The sequence below is a fragment of the Gossypium arboreum genome, chromosome 12 (genome assembly GCF_025698485.1).
Source record: "Gossypium arboreum isolate Shixiya-1 chromosome 12, ASM2569848v2, whole genome shotgun sequence".
NCBI lineage: Eukaryota > Viridiplantae > Streptophyta > Magnoliopsida > Malvales > Malvaceae > Gossypium > Gossypium arboreum.
In genome coordinates this window covers 26,413,434-26,424,871 of record NC_069081.1, presented here as the reverse complement: position 1 = coordinate 26,424,871, position 11,438 = coordinate 26,413,434, and the positions used below count along the sequence as shown (strand labels likewise).

Here is an 11,438-nt window from a genome sequence, read left to right as displayed (position 1 = left end):
TATGTCTTGAGAGCATTCGCATACTCACAAGCCCATGAAATGCCGATTTTGGCATTTCGCTTTTGCCGAATTGAACTAAGAAAGGGTGTTCTAGACACACCGATTCATGACGGCGCTATCGAGATCTCTTCCGATGTCCTACAATTGATTAGCATAGTTCTTATTAACAAACCATAATTACTAAACCCCCAAACTTACTCATCCAAGACCGAGCCATGTCCCTAAAAACCTTTAAAACCTTACCTTTCTGCAAAAACCGATAGCTAGCTCCGAATCTGATTGCCCCAAGGAACCACGCCTTCTCCAACGCTTAAGTAAACACTAATCATTGACAGAAAACATTGGTTAAAGACCTTAGAGAGCCAAAGGCCCAAATCAACAGCCTCCCTATAGTTTAGGGACTTTGGCTTTTCCTAACTTGCAAAAATAGGACCAGATCTGAGGTAATAAGCACTTACCCCTTGTTCTTTCTCGATTTCCACTCAATCCAGTGCAGATTTATCCCTAAAACAACGGTAAAACCTGAATCCAAGAGTTGAAGAAATTTCGGCTATAGCCCCTAAAGCTATGGTATTTCGGCTTTTGGTGCAGAAGGAGATGACAATATGAAACTATAACCTGGATGTAGAATTGCCGACAGGTCTCTAGAGTTAAGAAAGAATAAACGTTGATTAATGGAAACACAATGTTAAAGGGTTTGGCTTTGAAGAAATCGGTACCAGTAATATGTGTTCAAGATTTTGGCTTTTATGGATTCGGCAAAAGTATCGATGAACAGTAGAATTGATGAATGGTTTTGAAGAAGAAAAATAGAAAAAGAAGAATAGGGGAAGTGGTAGTTTCGGCTAGAGAGGAAGAAGAGAGAAAAGAAAAACCTTGTGATGTCTGAGCAGAAAAGAACGGCACCACTCAATACCCTAGGTGCCGAAATACTAACCTCATAACCTTCTGCCCATTTTTCCCTCTTCAATTCCCAAAATTCGGCCAACTCCTAGCCTCTCTCCCAATCCCTTAAATCTCTCCCCTTATCACTCCTTAATCCAAGCGTTTAGACTGATTCAAACTCTCCTCTAGCAGAATCCACCTAGACTCCAACACTTACCCCTCCAGCACTTAAAAATAAATGCATCTATTTGTCAACACAGGGAATCGATCCCATGCTTTCCCCAATGCTCCACATGCCATCTTTTTAGGAGCCTAGTGGCGTCACCCTTGCCACTTTACTAAGGCTCTTTTTGTGATGCAATTTGCCCATATCTCTATACAAGGGCCATCTAGCCAGAACCCCTAACTCCTAAGTCCAAAAATTCAAAAATTCAACCGGGTTTTGGCCAACACATGGGCCTTCTATAAGCCCGTTTACCTACTCAAAATATTAATTTCACATCCAAATACAAAATTTTAAAATCTTTACAAAATATTGAAAACCGCGAATAAATCCGAAAATCAGGATGTTACACGCTCGTGTGGCCCTTTTAGCCCAAATCTAGCCACAAATATGAGATTCACCTAGCCTAGTCCAATATTTACTACACAATCAAACAACTTATCCAATTCGGCCTATAGGCCCATTGGGCCTACATGGGCCTTTTCGGCCCATCGTGGCCCGAAGTAGCCATCCTACAGCTAGAGTAGTGAGAAATACACACCTGATAGGAGACTGGAGTTAATCCGCGCTCCGAGCACTCTTAGCCGACGCCCAACCCAAACGAGCACGCCATAAAGCGAAAGGGATTAGCCAAGAAAGGTACATTGACTCTCCTCATGGTTCTCTCTATTTAAAGCCAGGTTCGCATCCACTCTTATGTTAGCTTCCCGATGTGGGATCCCTCCATCATCAGAGTTTAAATTCAACACCGACTCTTGCCGCCCCCTGTTAGCAAAATAAATGCTCTTTGATTGCCATGAGTTTCAAACCCTGGACCTCCTTGCCAACTCTATGACGCCACCTTCCTGCCTTTATGTGGCGCTACTTTGCCACTAGACCACAAGGCTTTTTGTGGCACAATTTCTCCAACAATATTCTTAAGGCCTACCTACTACACCCAGAGTTTGATTCACCTTAAACCAAAATTTTTACTAGAGTTCAGGTTTGAACCCAGGACTTCTCCAACACTTCTCAGCACACTTAACCACTAAAACAAGCCTTCATTAACGAAATTTACATGCACAACAAAATATTATAAGCTGCCTTCAACCGCTTCCACGCTCAAGGCCCAAAAGTTCTAGGCCCAAATTCAGGGTGTTACAACTCTACCTCCTTTAAAGAAATTTCGTCCCCGAAATTTCTATCTAACAGGGTAGTCGTGTAACATCTACCCCACTACGCTACCGTTGCTAGCACTCGATCCTACTATCACTATCACACTTCAATTAGAACTTGAAACATCTCATACATAAAACATTTATTCACTGAAGCATACACATATTTATCACACATATATACAATTTCTATATCCAAACATCACATCCACATAAAATAAATACCAAATTTAAATTCAGACCAATATCTAAGGAATCTGCAATATTTCAATTTCTAAACAGACAAAAGTATTCAGAAGACATACGGATTCGGCGCCGAAGCTCAGTGTGCCACACTTTTTAGGAGAAATACTTCAAACAGACCACGTGGTTGAAAATAATTTTCTGAAATTCAACCTTTCAAAACCGAATCCACAACCTAGTTGTTGTAACTAGGCTCTGATACCACTAAATGTAACACCCCAAACCCGGCCTGGAAGTTTGGCTCGAATCTAGCATGTCACATTGAAGTGTTTTTTGAAACCCATGTTTCCATTAAAAACCCTTCGTAATAATTAAAAACTTATACCCTTTTTAAACCTTGTTAGAAAACCTCAGCTGAATAACATTCTTAATAACTTCGTAAAAACCTTGGTAGTTGCGGAAGCTTAATTTAAAAACAATTGCGGATACGTGATGTTTTGAACAATAGTAGTTGCTTTGGAAAACTGTGTTCTAATATTAGCAATTATAAGAAAAATAAATAAAATTCTAAATTTGAAATCTAGAAAATTACAACGGCTTTACTACAACCCACATAAAAACATTTAAAAGTAATAATCAAAACTGTAACATAGACAGTGTGTGTGGCTTCCTCCGAGCCCCTCGCAGCTCCGATCTTTCTAAGGTTGGAAATTACCTGCAAGGTTAATAAACGGGGTGAGTTTACAAAAACTCAGTGTGAAATCCCCTACTATATAAAAGGAACAGTTAGTCATATAAAAGAATTAAAAGTCTGGCCCCAGCTATATTTACAGTTTCAGTATTAATTGGGCCTTAGCCCATTATAACAGACAGTACCAGATGGGCTTTAGCCCATTATAGAATAAGAAACATTATCAGAACTAGAATCAAAATGAGAATTAGAATCGTAATCGATGACGTAATCGAAATCGTAATCGTAATGTAACCGTAATCAAAATCGAATCGTAATCAATATCGTAATGTAATGAAAATTAGAATGTGAATGCAATCCCAACCCAATCCAGCCATATACACCCCTGTACCAACCTTACACCATGTGGAGAGACAACTCGACCCACCCATCCACTACACACCACAGAATTTGTAGCATGGCTGCCAGAACAGATATTGTGACAGAGTCACCAGATACAGATATTGTGGCAGAGCCACCAGAACAGATATTTGTCGCATAGCCACCAGAATTAGATAATGTGGCAAAGCCACTTAACAGAATACGTGGCACAAAGCCATTGATAACTGTAATAACTTCAGCACATAGCCATCAGTGATGGTAATATAATTGGCACACAGCCTTCGGTAAATATGATTGACACAGAGTCATCAACAAATATGTTAGGCATATAGCCTCAGGTAAATACGTTTGGCACGAAGCCATAGACAAGATGGCACAAAGCCATATTTAGGTTGGCACAAAGCCATCGATAAAGGGTCTATAATTGGCACGAAGCCCACAATATCGATACGAAGTCCACAATAAATGCACACAGCCTTCGGTAACATGATTGGCACTCAGCCGTCGATCGGTCCACAGTCATCTCGGGCGACCCGTGCGACATTAACAGATCAAATCTTCCTCCGTACGAAATCCTCGGTAACATGAATGTCATGCCCATATGTGAATCAAACAATTACAATCAAGTCATTCATATTACCAACATATATTCACAATCAAATCCGTCAACCACACAATCCAAGTCAGTCACTTGCCCACAAGGGCAAAACAGTCATTTAACACCGTTGGGGCAAAACGGTAATTTTACCCCACAAGGGTATCTCAGTAATTCTACCCCATAGGGGTATTTCGGTATTTCTACCCTACAGGGGTATTTCGGTAATTCTATCCTACAGGGGTATTTCAATAATTCTACCCTACAAGGGTATTTCGATATTTCTACCCTACAAAGGTATTTTGGTATTTCTATTCTACAAGGGCATTTCAATAATTCTACCCCACAGGGGTATTTCGGTATTTCTACCTTACAAGGGTATTTCGGTATTTCTACGCTACAAGGGTATTTCGATAATTCTATCCTATAGAGGTATTTCAGTAATTCTACCCTACAAGGGTATTTCGGTAATTCTACCCTACATGGTATTTCAATAATTCTACTATACAAGGGTATTTCGATAATTCTACCCTATAAGGGATTTCGGTAATTCTATCCTACAAGGGTATTTCAGTAATTCTACCCTACAGGGGTATTTCAGTAATTTTACCTTACAGGGGTATTTCAGTAATTCTACATTACAGGGGTATTTCGGTAATTCTACCCTATAGGGGTATTTCGGTAATTCTACCCTACAATGGTATTTTAGTAATTCTACCCTACAAGGGTATTTCGGTAATTTTATAAATCGAGGGTATTTTAGTAATTTTACAATCAACGATATTTCGGTAATTTTACAAACCGAGGATATTTGGGTAACTTTATAAACTGGGGGTACTTTGGTAATTTTACAAGTCGAGGGTATTTTAGTAATTTTACAAATTGAGGGTATTTCAGTAATTTTGCAAACTGAGCGTATTTCGGTAATTTTACAAATCGAGGGTATTTTAGTAATTTTACAATCGATGATATTTCGGTAATTTTATAAACGGGGGGTACTTTGGTAATTTTACAACTGGGGGTATTTCAGTAATTTGGTAAACTAGAGTATTCTAAACAGGGATAACAATATGAATGCGCCTAAAGCCCTTCTCGACCCAAATGGGCCCACATGCTCGTGTTGCCCTTTTAGCCCAAATCTAACCACAGATATGAGATTCACCTAGCCTAGTCCAATATTTACTACACAATCAAACAACTTATCCAATTGGGCTCAGGGCCCATTGGGCCTACATGGGCCCTTTTCTACCATCATGTCTCAAGTAGCCATCCTACTGCTAGAGTAGTGAGAAATACACACCTGATAGGAGACTGGAGTTAATCTCCGCTCTGAGCACTCTTAGCCAACGCCCAACCCAAACGAGCACGCCATAAAGCGAAAGGGATCAGCTAAGAAAGGTACCCTGACTCTCCTCATGGTTCTCTCTATTTAAAGCCAGCTGCGCATCCACTCTTATGTTAGCTTCCCGATGTGGGATCCCTCCATCATCAGAGTTTAAATTCAACACCAACTCTTGCCGCCCTCTGTTAGCAAAATAAATGCTCTTTGATTGCCATGAGTTTCGAACCCTGGACCTCCTTGCCAACTCTATGAATGCCTCTTATGTGGCGCTACTTTGCCACTAGACCACAAGGCTTTTTGTGGTACAATTTCTCCAACAATATTCTTAAGGCGTACCTACTACACCCAGGGTTTGATTCACCTTAAACCAAAATTTTTCCTAGAGTCTAGGTTTGAACCCAAGACTTCTCCAACACTTCTCAGCACACTTAACCACTAAAACAAGTCTTCATTAATGAAATTTACGTGCACAACAAAATATTATAAGCTACCTTCAGCCGCTTCCATGCTCAAGGCCCAAAACTTCTAGGCCCAAATTCAAGGTGTTACAGTCTTAATACGAGAATACCAAATTACTTAAGGAGAGACTCAAGAAATGGCATGACAAGCACAATCGAATTCGAGAATTTGAGCAGGTCAGCAAGTCTTGCTATTCAATTCCAGATTAAGGTTTTCTCCAGGTAAGTTAAAATCACGTTGGTCTGGTCGATTTATAATTCATCGAGTCTATCCATATGGAGCGGTTGAACTTTAAGGTAAGGGAGGTATTTTTGAGTTAATACTCAACGCTTGAAACATTACTGGAGAGATAAAATTGGACGGGATCAAATCTCGTTCATTTTATCAAATGATTAAATTTTCTTGTTTTCTTTTTAAATAAATGATTTAGGATGTATTTTTGGGATTAGTATGTTTGAATAAATTCTGCCTAGGAGATTAGAACTTAAGTGGGACCGCTTATGACCCCTCTAATCTTTCTTGGGAATTGATTTTGACATAATTTTCTGATAAATTATTCACTAAATGGAAAATTAAATTTTCAGATTTTCAAATAAAAGGGTCAAGTTTGATCCAAGTTTTAAAATTGCAACTCAATTTCAAATTTTCATTAAGCCTAGGGACTTAATTGAACTATTTTTAAAATTTTGTTGCTCTTTTGTAAATATTTTCAAAAGGCATCTAGAATAAATGTTTTTAATTTTATAAAAAAAGAAAATATATATATGATGATCTTTAATATATAATTATATCTATTATAATATATATTAATTATTATCAACTTTGCATAAAATTAGGATTAGTATTATATTTTATTTAATAAGCTTTTATTTTAATAAATTAATAGCAATTAATAATTTAATATGTATTTTAATTATTTATTAATTGTTGTTAACTTTGAGTAGAATTAGAAATAGAATTTTTTAATTATTAAATTGTTCTAAGAATTCTACTCTAATTCCTACTCCTCTCACTATAAAATCAACCCATCTATGCTTATTTCTTTTTCATTCAAACATCATTCCTTCCAAACACCAAAATCCCTAAGTGCCACAGCCTCCTAGCCAACTCTGCCTAGCTACCTAGCAGCCATTCGGCCAGCAGCCCAGCTCCATTGCACGACGCACACCCACCACGCGCACACTTGCCCCATCGCACGCTGCATTGCGTGCCTTGTGCTGCTCCAGCTCCAGCTACCCAGGCCTTCATCCCGCACCTGCACCCAGCCTCCGCGCGCCCTTACGCTAAGCTTGCTCGACGAGGATCCGCATGCAACTCGCACATCCAGCCTAGCCTGCGCGTGTTGTTGCTTGCTTCCAACCCCTACTGCGCGCTGCTGCCTCGTGCACCCGGACGGCACATTGACCTTGACCAAACCAAGCCCTTTAGCCGAAAACCCTCCAACTTTTTTTAATTTGCCATCTTTTGATTTATAATTGTCTTCTTAGGAGTTCCTAATTTTTACAAAAAAAGTGGTAAGACCAAGTTTTCTCCTAAATTTTAATTTTATTCAATTATTTAATTTTTCAATTTATTGAATTATTAATAATTTTTATTAATTAAATTTTTGAGAAAATAATTTTTCCCATCTTATGTTCAGGTTAATCATGCCTCGCAAGAGAACTCGCTTCTCCGCCTAAATTGACGAATCACAAAACAAGTTCCACTGTGAAGAAGCCAAAGCGAGATACAAAAGTATCTTCAAGAATCAATAGATGCATCCAGAGAAAGGCTTCACATTGAAAGAAAGCAACTGTATTGATTTTATGGCGCGTATTTTTCAGGTTGCTGAAACTCTCAATTGAGAGTTGTTTTGTGAGAAGAGACCTAGTGTGAATGAAGAATTAGTGCGTGAATTCTATGCGAATTTAACCTCAAGTCAGTTGAAGGAAGTTCCAATTCGCAGAATCAAGGTACCAATAACTTCAAATTCTATTAATGAGTTCTTTGAATTACCTTATTTCGAAAATGATGAATATTCTTCCTTAATGAGCAATATCGAGCCTGAAAATTTGCAAGAAATACTAGAGGAACTTATTGTAACACCCCTCACCCGTATCCGTCACCGGAATGGGGTTATGAGGCATTATCGATCATAATACAACTTAGAACAGACTATCATTTCAATGTTAATCATCTAGTAAAATTTTAAACCAATCTAACATGCTTCTATTCTATAATTCATACAATTTACAAATTTATATTCAATCAAAACAACCAAGGAATCATGGAAATCGATTGCTTAGCTCATAACCAAGTATATTACGTTTCATGTACCAATCATATATGCATACTTAACATTTATGGCATTCGAATGATTTAAATATAAAAGAACTTATCAACTTACAAATTATATGCGCATACTTTAAAACATATAAACATACATCATTTCATTTCATATAAATAACATGTACCATTATGTCAATTTCATCTATCAAATATTACTGTACCTTTATAACATTTGTTTACCTAACTACAACAATTACATAACATTGATGCATATATATAATATTCTACTTAGCATATGCCGAATATATCATCAACTTAACCAATTAAACTACTCAAATAAACTGACCAAAACATTCAAGTAATATGCCATTTGAAACCGACACAAAAACCACATTCATTAATCAAAATTTCATAGCCTAACTTAGTCCACAAATATTCAATACCACAATTATAACATTAACATATAAGTAAACACATAATGACCTAATTTAAACACATTTGCCGAACCACAAATATGGCACATTTTCAACTCAATACAAAACCTAACATTTTGGTCTTCTATTACCGTACCTCAAACAAAACATATTAACAAAAATAGTTATAAAACATACTCATTATTTGTTTTCATCAATTGTACTTAATTAACCAACCATTCAAACCATACATATAATATTCGAATATATAAATCTTTATCATTTTACTCCATTACTAAACCAAATCAATAAACCATTCATAAGGACAAAACATTGCATATAATATGCACATCAAAATAAACTCCAACCATGTTTGGATACAACTGAATATTCTTAAATACCAAATCACATAATAATACCTTAACAAAACATATCAACCAAGTTCACATATATTTTTATCTATGCATGAACCATAGCCGAATCAACCAAACACATATTCAAAATCACCAACCATTTTCAATGTATATAACACATATAAACTTGACTAAAGTTCATATACTCACATAACATATTAGCCATTTTTGCATGGCTTAAGATATACATAACTTCAAACTTAACCAAATATAATCTAGCCTATACATGCCATAGGTTCGAGGTCATACTTATAAAATACCAAAAACAGTCGATAGTGTGATAAACTTTTCTAACAATCCCCGAGCTCGTAAATAATCACCAAAATCTATAAAACAGAGGCAAATATAAACATACACAGTAAGCTATCATAGCTTAGTAAGTTATAAGCAAATAAATAACTCAATGTTAATATTAACTCAACTTAACCAAACTAAATTATGCTACAATGGTCATATTTATTTTCAAGCTCACAATTTCATATACAACATGTACTTTCATTTAGCCGAATTTACATATATCCAATATCAAAATATCATTTAATCTCAAAGCCATAATATCATTATTAAACCGAATATACGTAAACTCATATACATATATTCATGAATCATCTTATAAATATTCACATTTTATATCCATAAGGTCGAATATAAACATTTATAAATGTTTGCACATAGATTACAAATATGATATGACTATACATAACCATTGGCCAAATGTACTTTCCATATGCACACATATATTTTTTATTTACATCATATATGATTTGCAACACATATCAAGTAACCTACTTACCTTATTTAAAATAGGTAATAAACTATGACATACCTGATCACTTTAGCTCGTTTATACATTCAATCACAACTTATCATTGCTCGTTGAACCATTCAGAATTGAATAGGATACTAGAATAATCACATATATCATACAATGCCAACGTCCCAAACGTGGTCTTACATGCTATCATATATCGATGCGATTGTCCCAGACAGGGTCTTACACGAATCAAATACAATGCCGATGTCCCAGACATGGTCTTACACATAATCACATATCGATACCAACGTCCCTGACATGGTCTTACACGAGAACACATATTGAAAATCCTATGTCATGACATATGTATCTTAGCTATTCCTAAGGTTCGTATGGGCTTTCTGATGTCGTAACGATCGAATCGAACTCCTACAAATAGTTTCCAAGCTTATACATATTTGACTTTCACATATATACTATCACATTATACATTTCAGCATATATAGTTTGTATTTAATCAAATAAATAACATCTATTTGCATATAAGCTTACCCCGGACAACGGTAGTCGGAACGAGACGACTAATCGATAACTTTGGTTTTCCCCTGATCCAAATATGATTTCTTTGGTTCTTGATCTAAATGTATTCAAAGTAAACTCATTCAAACATAATTTCACTTAATTTAGTCCAAATACACATAAATGGGAAAATTACCATTTTATCCCTGACATTTCACACTTTTTACAATTTAGTCCAAATTGCACAAAACACAAAATGTAACACCCTGAATTTGGGCCTAGAAGTTTTGGACCTTGAGCATGAGAGCGGTTGAAGGCAGCTTATAATATTTCGTTATGCATGTAAATTTCATTAATGAAGGCTTGTTTTAGTGGATAAGTGTGCTGAGAAGTGTCGTAGAAGTCTTGGGTTGAAACCTGGACTCTAGCAAAAATTTTGGTTTAAGGTGAATCAAACCCTGAGTGTAGTAGGTAGGCCTTAAGAATATTGTTGGAGAAATTGTGCCACAAAAAGCCTTGTGGTCTAGTAGCAAAGTAGTGCCACATAAGAGGCAGGAAGGTGGCATCATAGAGTTGGCAAGGAGGTCCAAGGTTCGAAACTCATGGTAATCAAAGAGCATTTATTTTGCTAACAGGGGGCGGCAAGAGTTGGTGTTGAATTTAAACTCTGATGATGGAGGGATCCCACATCGGGAAGCTAACATAAGAGTGGATGCGAAGCTGGCCTTAAATAGAGAGAACCATGAGGAGAGTAAAGGTACCTTTCTTGGCTGATCCCTTTCGCTTTGTGGCGTGCTCAGTTGGGTTGGGCGCCGGCTAAGAGTGCTCGGAGCATGGATTAACTCCAGTCTCCAATCAGGTGTGTATTTCTCACTACTCTAGCTGTAGGATGGCTACTTCGGGCCGCGATGGGCCGAAAGAGGCCATGTGGGCCCAATGGGCCTACGAGCCCAATTGGATAAGTTGTTTGATTGTGTAGTAAATATTGGACTAGGCTAGGTGAATCTCATATCTGTGGCTAGATTTGGGCTAAAAGGGCCACACGAGCGTGTGGGCCCATTTGGGCCGAGAAAGGGCTTTAGGCCCATTCGTATTGTTATCCTTGTTTAGAATACTTTAGTTTACCAAATTATTGAAATACCCTTGACTTGTAAAATT

The 11,438-nt window shown here is 37.1% G+C and overlaps 1 long non-coding RNA gene across 1 annotated transcript; it reads right to left on the bottom strand.

Annotated features, from left to right (window-relative positions):
• Window positions 1–2,961: 2,961 nt before the first annotated feature.
• LOC128285543 (uncharacterized) lies at window positions 2,962–5,516 on the bottom strand. The gene is made up of 2 exons (XR_008275970.1): window positions 5,413–5,516; window positions 2,962–3,160 (listed from the first exon to the last, which is right to left on the bottom strand). It is a non-coding gene; the product is annotated as an uncharacterized LOC128285543 (long non-coding RNA).
• Window positions 5,517–11,438: the final 5,922 nt, after the last annotated feature.